We start from the raw sequence: 10,581 nt of genomic DNA on the forward strand, positions 1-10,581 counted from the left end.
AAACAAAGGATTCTGGTTAAAAACATTAGCATGTGGAGTGCAATAAGTGAGGAGACAAGAGACAGAGATGCGTCGAGTCAGCTTTACTCTCCACTTCAATAAGTAAATCACACTGTACAGCGAGTGAGAACAACAGCGGCCACACAACATTAACCCGGAACTCGTATATCATAACACCTCTCCCTTAAAGGTACAGTCCCTTGGTGAATGTCTCTTTCAGTCTTACTTGTGGGTCACCACAAGCACATATAAATAAAAAATTATTTATAAAAAGCTAATAACGAATATAAATTGATAATTTAAAGGATAAAGTTCTTATAAATAAATAAATAAAATAAACAGGTTCACATGTACTGTGTACACAAATACCGTCTCAATGACATAATCACGTAAAGGCAGAGTCCGTTACACCAGCTGACGTTGCTAATGTTATCATGTAGCTGTTGTGTTGCTGGGTCTTTGGAGGAAAGCAGCTTCTGTTCAGACTGGGGGGTTAAAAATACGTATTTTTACTTTTTACTGCGCGGACAGAAGATACTCTCTCTCTCACATGAGTCACTTCTTTTAAAGCTGTCCTCCCTTTATTTCCAGACAACGTAACATCTAAAAGGCACTAAGTCTGATCTCTGAGACAGACTCAACTTCTGTAGAAACTCCCCCCCTCCCCCCGCTGCGGTGGCCAGTCATGTAACAGAGATCCATTACAATTAGTAACACATAAGTACCAGAAAGTAAGCAAAGGAACACTAACAAAATGTGAATCTAAACGATGAGAATATATGTACTGTACTCTGGTAATCAATAAAGTTAGGGGGAAAGTCACACTGACGACGGATTTAGTCTTTCGAGGTTCTGGTAGAGGCAGTGCCATGAGAGGAACGAGTACACACAATCAGCGGATTGAAAGATTCTGGGGGTGACATGTGTCGTGGAGTAATCAATGTTTACCATGACCTCTTCAGTTTTCTTGAGAGAGAGGGTACAGTGGACCCTGATAATGAAATGCATCTTTGGGCACTGTACTATGTATATTTACCAAGGATCAACAGGGACTTGAATGCCTTCACGAACCAGTGGAACCACCATGGTCTAAGGACAGAGAGGCACCAGTCCCCCTTGCCATCTTTGTTAGGGGTTGCCTAGCACAGCAGAGACAGCCAACCACAGCAATCAGGGATCTGTTTACATCTGAGCCCTTTTAAATTATATAACTATACTCTAGTTCACATATTTGAACATGTAATGATATGTAGAAATAATAATAAAAACTAAAATAACACCCAATGTGAATACTATTTTCTTTAGGCTACTCAAACAAGCTGCAAAGGAGATCTGTGATTGATTAGTGTGTCCTGACCTCCTTCTTAACTTATTGGGTGATTACAGTTCAAATGTATTGGCTGTGAAACCCAAAGGGAGGAGTTGATTATCAAAACGCCACCAGGTGTCTAATAAGCATCTGGTGGTGATGGGGAGGGTAGCCTGCTCCTTCTCCTTCTCCTGGGTTCTCCACGAACCAAAACTGGCTGTCCTTTTCTACAGGGATAGAGAAGAAAACATTACCGATATTGACCACAGAGAAATACTTTTTATCAGGTTGTACATCATTGTATTGAACTCAATTGTTCCTCTTGTTTTTCTGTAAGGACATAATTATCAATATATCAGCTTCTCTTTCTTCTCCCCTGTAGATGACCTGCAGGTTTGGCACCTGTTGTCCAGTTCAATGATTTGCAATAAGCGTTTAATCTCTTGCTTTTTCTATGCTCTTCTCCAGTGGTACCCAATCTCCAGTCTCCTCACAAGCTGTCACAAACCTTCCCAAATCTTTCCACGTTTAATTACTTTTTCTTCTTTTTTTTTCTTGTGGCAGTTAAATTCGGTACATCATCAGGATGTAAGACAGACCTAGATGCTCCTGTATCACACAAAAAAGAAACTTCATGTCCTATGTTAGTCAGAGTAACTTCTGGTCTGATGTCTTGTTGTAATATTAATTAAGTTCCTCTTCAGTCTCTTCAGCTCGTGTCTCTCTCACTTCTCCTCTCTGTCTGTGTCTAGTCATGCAGAGAAGTCACGTGTGTCAGTCTGCTCACTATCTGCTGTTGTTTTTGTCTCTGCAGTTTCTGGCCCAATGCCCAGGTTTCCACACACAAAACAGACACTCTGGCCTGATCTACTCGATCCGCCCCTTCCTTTTCCTCAGCCTCTACCCCTAAACTTCCCTCTGCCCCTCCCCGCATTTTCAGACATAGTGTAAAGCTTTCCATTTTCTAAAACAAAAAGCAGATTTTTCTTATTATTCTTTTTCTTGAAATAGTTTTGGGTGTGTCTAGCATGCTTGCGGATGGGGGCTATTCCTGGAGTGTGATTATCAACCATGTGTTTCTCCACAAAGTTGCTTATTTGGGGTTGAGCACCTTTTAAGAAGGCGTTCTTCAGTTGTTGTTCATAAGGACAATTTGGGTCTGGGACCCCTGGAGCGGTCACGTTGCTATGGGCATCAAAGCTCTCCTTTAGTCTTTCGAAATAAACATCAATATCTTCATTATCTTTTTGTAGACAGCGGTTAATATCTATCCAGTCTGCTCTGGCCTGATTGTCTACTAAGTTTAAAGCTTAAACTTTCAACTTAACTTAAAGTTTAAAGTTTTGTTTTTCTTTGTAAGTTTTTCTCTTATCTACCCCTTCTTTTCATTGTTTTTGCTTCTCCCAACCACTCTCTTGCTTCGTATAACTCCTCTTTTCTCCCTTTTCTGTAATTTTTACCACATTCTTTTTCTGTTTCTTCCACCAACTTAGTACATTCTTGTACACTTAACTTTCCATTAAATCCTTGCTTTTTCTTCCATTTTCTCATAAACGTCACATTCCTTTTCCCTTTCCACAACATATACTTTCCATCACCTGTCAGCTCACCTGACTGTTTTTTGCAACAATTTTTACCCATTTAATATACAAAGTATATTATTTTTTTGTTATTAAAAATTATATTTGTAACTTATATTTATAAGATATTTTTATATTTCTCTCTAAAATAACAAATGACAACAGTACCAATAATCAGTGACATTATAAATCATCATGTCATTGTTAATAACAGAATCATTACATAGAAAAATAAATGAAAAGAGGTACATAAAAACAGAAATTTACAATTAGTCAGAGGTTTTAGGGAAAAAAGCTCTACAGTTTCCACAATTTTAATACGTTTTTTGTTATCCAACGATCTAAGTAGCGATATAAATTCTATGAGAAAAGGTACAAAATTAGGAGATGAATTAGAAAATGTCTGCTTGTGAATATAAAATTTGGCATACAGAATGATGAAATGAATTAGATACTCAAGAGCACCATTTACTGAATTATCGTAGAAACAGATGATAACTTTAAGGTTAAAGGTGTAGACAAAGTCTGTGGGTTTAAAAAAACTAAGACTCTAAATCTGTCCAAAATCTTTTGGATATTTTACTTTTTTAAAAAAAGGTGAGATATTGTTTCAATATTCTGTTTCCAAAATGTACAGGAAGAGTCAATGTGGGCAAAGTTAGCACCAAGGTGATTAGTAGGGTATATGTTATGTAACATGTTGAGGTGTACTTCATTAGCTTTGTTAGAAACACAGTACTTATACGGTAGAAGCCAAGCCCTTCTCCAATTCTAACCCGTTCTCATTTTGAACTCGTAAAATAAGGACGTTTGGACAGTGGCTGTCAGCGTCTGATGTGATGAAAAAGGCGTCTTTCAGCGTGTTTGTGTAACGCACTGGGGAGAGCAGCAGTTAGAGAGGATTTAGAGAGTAGTATGTAACGGCGAATGTCCGCATATGGAGGATGGTTGGGGTGGTGGATGGATCAAACAAACACAGGACTTTCACCCAGGAGAGCGGGGTTCGCGTACCGCTTGTCACGCTTGTCACGCTTGCTATAGTCGCTTTTTATTTTCCTCCCGCGTGTCACAGAACCGTACGCCCACCCATGACCCTTTCCTAAACCCAACCATCCTGTTCTTCCCGCATGTCACGGAACCGTAAGCCCACCCACGACCTTTTCCTTAACATAACTGCGTCAAAAGGGACGGTAATAGTCCCGACCAAGCGCGTTTACTTAAAGCGCTAAAGGAGACTTTTAGCGTCAATAAGAACGACAAAGGCACCTGACCAAGCATCCATATTTTACGAGATGAGTGTGAGAACCTGTTGCCAATTCACCTTCTCTATTTTAGGATTTGAATTTTTGACTACTGCCTGTTTCTCTGATTTCCCTTTGCCTGTCGTTTTATTCGTGCTTTAATAAAACCATTGAACTTTGCTCACCTGAGTCGTGCATTTGTGGGTCCATCTCCTGGTGTGCTTGACACCCTCTGCTTTGAATAGGAGAACTCTGCCCAAAATAGACAAATTCCTTTGTTGATGTTAAAAATAGTTTTAGTCTTTTTTAGTCTACTTGAAAAATGTAGATGTTTAGCTATAATATTTCTAGTTATAAATATGTACAGATACTTAACAGAATCCTTAACTGGGATGTTTCCAATTACTCAAGCAGCACAACTATGCAGAGATAAGATTTCACATTTGGACATATTCAATCTTAAAGCTGAAGCCTTGGAAAACTGGTCTATCAACTGAATAGTTACATAACTGGTTCTTGTCCTTTAAAATAATCATAGTGTTATCTGCCAATTGGGACATTTTTAACTCCTTACCAAATATTGAGATTCCTTCAAAATCTCTGTCAGATATAATTTTAAGCGACAATAATTCAGTGACTAAACTAAATAAGACGGAGAGATAGGGCACCCCTGCCTGACCCCTCTATTAATTTGAAGTCTTTCAGAGGTATTGAGATTTATTATAACCGAGATATTAATATCTTTGTGGAACATACTGACAATGTGTACAAAGTTGTTAGCACCCGTGTGTGTGTGTGTGTGTGTCAAAGCATCATTGACGGACCGAATAAAAAGGTCAGAAGGACAGGAATTTTTTTTTAAGTTAATGAAAATACGGCTGAAGGGGGCGGAGCTTCCCTTGTGATGTCACTAGGTCAACCTGATGTTTTTTAAAGAGAGTCGTTGTCTCGTGTTTGTGCCGTGGAGTTAATCTGTTGTCATGGTTACAGACTGGAACCCAATCATCTCGCTGCATCCACTTCATATGTATACTTCAGTATTTTTGTGTCTGTATGTGTGTGTTTACATATATCATGTCTGACGTGTTCATCGTGATGTCACAGTGTTCATCGTGATGTCACAGTGTTCATCGTGATGTCACAGTGTTCATCGTGATGTCACAGCGAACAACTGACACCCAAAATGTCCCTTTGTTTATTCTAAACAGTTTAAACTCCACTGACATGAACACACAGCGAGAAAATGACCAAAGTTTAGTTTAAAGACGTTTTTATATTTCCATAATCCCAGGTGTTAACCAGGGCTCATGCTGCGTTCAGGGGACGTGGGACATGGGAACGAGCATCAGAATTGACTTTATTGTCACTGCAAGTACAAACTATGAAATTAAAAGTGCTGCTCTATGGTGTAAATGTAAAAAACACAGAGCAGAGAATATGAAGATATTATAATCTAGTTCTAAAGATCTAATCTCTCTGAAGTTTCCGTTTGTTTGTGTTGCACCTGAACGCAGCATCACCTGTGATGCATCAATCAAACTGTTAAATCACATTCAGACGTTTGGCCAGGCTCAGGCTACGTCTCCATCGCTACGTTTTGGTTTAGCAGACGTTCTTTTGTACACTTTCGCTTTTTGAAGCGTGAAGGCTACTGTAGCTGCAATACGTACTTTTAACTGCGTGGTGAGAAAGAGTTGATTGCAATACATGATCTCAACGCTAGATGGGAGAAATTCTTACATAATGTAGCTTTAAGTATTGTATATTGTTCCAACTAGTGCGGTTAGCTGTCTGAATGAATGTTGGAGTAATGGCGTCTACACACTGGGCCGAAAATCGGCCGTTGGACAGTCTGGCGAGGTCTGTGACTCGAGTGTGTTCGGTGTGTTCAGTGCCGTCGTCTGTTGGAGGAGCTGTCGGAGACAGGGCAGTCGGGACTCACCCGGAAATGGCGAGCGGAATCTTTTAAACTGACCTTTGTTGATCTGAAATGAAGACAGATTCAGCAACTGCACGGCCTATTTCTCTCTTAAAATGTTTTCAGAAACATGTTTCGGTGAAATATTTTAGTCCAATATGAGATCGTATTCTGAATGAGCCACCGTTAATTGTCGCATTGGCCGTTTGAAAACATCCAAAATCTGGAAGCACCACGTGACACGTTCGTCCAATCAGCTGCCTGATTTAAATTTTTTGGGCGCCAATACAGAGTAGCGCCGCCTGCTGCTGTATGCTGCGTATTACGTCTTCATAACAGCTTCGTTATGTAAAGAGAAATTTTTACTACATTACTACATTACTGTAGTTTACTGTAATTTATGTATTACTGTAGCTATAGATTACTGTAGTTTACTGTAATTTATGTATTACTGTAGCTATAGATTACTGTAGTTTACTGTAATTATGTGTTACTGTAACTATAGATTAGGCTACCGTAGCTTACTGTAATTATTATTATTTAATCAATGCTTCTTATTACCACATTTATTCTTAACATTTTATTACTAAATCTATTTACTAACCATCAACAAATATTAAAATGGATAACAATATTGAGAAATAATTAAACAAGTAAAAAGGGAAATCAAAATGAACAGATCTGATAATAAAATGCATTTATTGAGCATTCTTGTTAAACTCAAACTCAACAGTAAAATACACACGTGTGTAATGGGGTGAGTGTGTTTGTGGGTCTTGGGCAGTGTATAGCTGACTGTGATGGTGTGTGTGTGTGTGTGTGTGTGTGTGTGTGTGTGTGTGTGTGTGTGTGTGTGTGTATTCGGAACATTCTGTTCAAGGTCTTCCATTTGAAATCTAGCAACAGGCAGATGAAATTGTTCACATGGGGTTTGATGGGGGGTGCCTTCTTCTGCACAACTCTCCCTGTCTTCCTGCTGACATCCTGTCGGGCTGTGCATTTCTTCCCCTCCTCCGGGTTAATTCTGACGAGAAATCTGTAATTGAAGAATAACTTTTATGAGAATGCTACCTGAGCTGTCTGACTACCCATAACATTAGACACACACACAGACACACAGACACACACACACACACACACACACACACACACACACACACACACACACACAGACAGAGACACACATGAGACACACACACACACACACACACATAGATAGAGACACACACAAGGACACAGACACACACACACACACCAGAAGCTGTAAGATAAATGTAATGCAGTAAAAAGTACAATATTTACCTCTTACATGTAGAGAAGTAGAAAGTAGCAGAACATGGAAACACTCAAGGAAAGTACCTCAACATTATACTTACGTAAATGTGTGTTGTAATCTTATCAAATAAAATAAATTAATCTATTTTAACAAACCGCTGAGACCAACTCCCGGAGCTCTTACCGGGCTGAGGTGAGCTGCTGCCCGCAGAGGAGCATCTCTGCCCGGCTTCTGTCGGGACCTCGGCCGCTGCTGCTGGTTCTCTGCCCCGGAGCTCGGCTGCTGTTGCTTGGCCAGACTAGGCTAGACGGGAGGGTCCCGCAGTTTCTGGATTCGTTTCGGGTCTCTGATCTGAGACAAGAACCTGAGTGCTCCGGATCAAAACGTCCTCGGTGTTGGAGCTGCAGGCAGACAGATCTGGACTGAAGCCCGGCTGGCTCATTTGTGATGAACTAGAGCGAGATAAAGCCTGCCGTTAACTGTCAGAAGTTCCATTCATTATTTCCTAGATGTGGTAATGCTGAGCCTCTCTGGGCCCCTCCTCTTGTTTCCTGTTTAAAGTTTACTTTCACTTTCCAGAAGCTGATGTGACGCAGTTTTTCTCTCCGTGTGAAGCTCCAGCTGAAGGTAATTTAACTCTAATGTGTGTAATGTTTGACTGGTGAACTCCAGCTGTGGTTAGTTTAGTTTAAGAGCAGAAAGCTGCAGAGAAACCAACACAACTGGACTTGTGATTCATTCAAACGTGCGTCTTCACAGAGATCTGTCGCCATGTTGTGTGGGTGTTAGTCTTATATATATCCTTTATTTCTGTCTTATAGATCCTTTATTTCTGTCTTATAGATGCTTTATTTCTTATGATAAACACATTGGACATTTCCGGCAGTGTTTAGCAGCAGAAACACTAAAGAAGTGAAGCGCTTCGTTTCTCCGTCTGTACCGCGGGAAGGGGGAGGGGGTAAGAGTTTAAAATATACTTTAATTTAAACTCTTTAAACATCATCTTTAAATTCCGTTTTGTTTCAGAGAAAGTTAAACATAATGAAAGTGTTTGAACTCATTTCTAAAGGCAGAAAATGGCATTTTTACTTCCCGTCAGTGAAAAGCACTATTAACCTATATGACATGTGGTAAGTTCCTCGTGTTGCATTCACGGGACAAAGGAAGAACAAATACACACTGTAAGTTGCTGTTTGATACTTTAACACCACGTTAGTCTTTGGTCTCTTCAGGGTTAGTTTCTGGCTCTGTAATGTTAAATATAATGTTACTACTTCACTTCTTATTTCCTGAGAAAGTGTTCAGGACTCTTGTGTTGAAGATAAATCTCCATGTTGTAACATGAACTACTACAGAGGAGGTTTTAAATCCTTTGCCAGGTGTTTCTACGTCTGTCTGTCCCAACCGTGAGGCTGCAGTCAGAAAACTTTACAGCTGTGTAGTTGAGATCTAAATGAAGGCTGAGTTTGAAGATGGGGGGGTCGGAGCCTTTCTCCTGCTGTCAGAAAACACACCGTCGTCTCCACCAGCGTAAAGTCAGACACAACAGGACTCTACTGTTTCCTCTGGGACCTTTCAGAATAAAATGTAGTGACCTAAATGCCTCTGTTACTGTTGTAGTGATGTGTGGAGGAAGATGCACAGGACAGAAAGGTGAGACTGATTGTCATAATGGAGTCTTGTCTCCATTAGAGGACAGAAAGATGACATTAGTCCTGGAGTCTTGTCTCCATTAGAGGACAGAAAGATGACATTAGTCCTGGAGTCTTTCCAATGTTCCTGTTCTCCCAGAAAGAGAATGAATGACAGAGCAGGATGATCAGAGAGCAGAAATCATTCAGTGAAGAGCTTCAGACTTTATTTTCTGCTTGATAGCTTCTAGTTTCTCCAGCAGCTTCTGGTTCTGGAGATTAAAAAGTGGTCTTCCTCTCTTTCTAACAGGACCCATCAGAGACCAGACCCTGCTGAACCTGGACCTGAACCTGAACCTGGACCTGGACCTGGACCTGGACCTGGACCTGGACCTGAACCTGGACCTGGACCTGAACCTGGACCTGAACCTGAACCTGAACCTGGACCTGAACCGGAACCTGAACCTGAACCTGAACCTGAACCTGAACCAAGCTGTGTGTCCATGAAGAGTGTCCAGTCCATGGAGACACCACTACTTTAAAAAACAAGGCGACCTGTAAGGGAGATTAAAATGGAGAAAAGTATGAGGGAGCAAATTGAAATGGAGAGGAGGAAAATGGAAATAAAGAGCCGAAGACTGAGGTGAGTTGTTCTGAAACCTCCAACAAACTAGAAGTAGTGTTGTCTCATTGGGTGTGTGGTCTTCTTGTAGAGGGTCTCTGTGTTTCCAGCCCACTGTAGCCTGTCATCCAGGTGAACTCTGGGATATCTATGGTCCTGTTTTCATCTGGTATTAAAATCTGATCTGAGTGATCTCTCAGACCCCCCCGGCTCTCTGTTCCCCGCTGGTACCTGGAAAAGGTGGCCACCGGTATACAATAAACTTATTATTAGTTTCATAAAACATCCCCTAATTCACCAGTATGTAGGATATTACTACACTACACTGTACTATTACTACAGACATTCCTGCTGTTATGTCTCCTTTAGTTATTTATTAGCCTCTCATTGGCAGATCTCCACAGCTCTGAGTGAACTAGGGAGCTGATTGGTCAAAGCAGCAGCTGTGAAATGGTTTCATTTACTTTATGAAGTCAGCAACATTACTAAACATTTGGGAGAACCAACTCCTCCTGAACAACAGGGGCATCTTATTACAGTAGAATCTCATAAAGGATATTTTTATTGATTTTAATCAACGTGTTTCTGTCAGAAAGTAAGTCATTATTGGCATTTATTTTTAATAATTAGGCTTATATACATATTTATCTTAATTATATATTTCTCAGTTATGTTATGCAGGGAGTCTTTAACTGAACATGTGATCTTCAATAAATGTATTTTTCTATGAGGACCAGACCAGAGTCTCCTGAATGTGGATATGCATCCAGCTGTGTTTCCTTTAAGAGCAACCGGTCAAAGGAGGATGGGATTAATTTTAAACGTGTTTCTGACAAAATGTAAGTTGTTATTGGCATTCAGTTGTTAATAATTGTGTGAATGCTGATTCTGCTTTTGTAATTGTAATTAGTGGGAATGCTGTTCAGCAGCATTCCCACTATTGTTATTCTGTTCTTTCTTTATTCTTATTCTGTACGTTTTTTGGCTCTCTGTTACTTCTGCAT

General features: G+C 40.2%; 2 protein-coding genes, 2 long non-coding RNA genes and 1 pseudogene across 4 annotated transcripts in view; 3 read left to right on the top strand and 2 right to left on the bottom strand.

Moving 5' to 3' along the window:
- LOC116054954 (NACHT, LRR and PYD domains-containing protein 12-like) overlaps positions 1 to 10,581 on the bottom strand; it is a 752,812-nt gene that overhangs the window by 254,103 nt on the left and 488,128 nt on the right. The gene's annotated exons all lie outside the window — the stretch shown is intronic.
- Positions 1 to 10,581, bottom strand: part of LOC116038066 (NACHT, LRR and PYD domains-containing protein 3-like) — a 1,733,742-nt gene that overhangs the window by 224,387 nt on the left and 1,498,774 nt on the right. The gene's annotated exons all lie outside the window — the stretch shown is intronic.
- LOC116036870 overlaps positions 1 to 10,581 on the top strand; it is a 56,739-nt pseudogene that overhangs the window by 35,019 nt on the left and 11,139 nt on the right.
- The window catches only part of LOC116036872, a 63,501-nt gene that overhangs the window by 30,230 nt on the left and 22,690 nt on the right, over positions 1 to 10,581 (top strand). The window lies entirely within an intron of this gene.
- Positions 9,384 to 10,581, top strand: part of LOC116036871 — an 11,414-nt gene continuing 10,216 nt past the window's right edge. Inside the window, exon 1 of the long non-coding RNA XR_004101739.2 lies at positions 9,384 to 10,416. This is a non-coding gene — a long non-coding RNA (uncharacterized LOC116036871). The remainder of the gene's footprint in view (positions 10,417 to 10,581) is intronic.

Source organism: Sander lucioperca, chromosome 5 (genome assembly GCF_008315115.2).
Source record: "Sander lucioperca isolate FBNREF2018 chromosome 5, SLUC_FBN_1.2, whole genome shotgun sequence".
NCBI classification, from domain to species: domain Eukaryota; kingdom Metazoa; phylum Chordata; class Actinopteri; order Perciformes; family Percidae; genus Sander; species Sander lucioperca.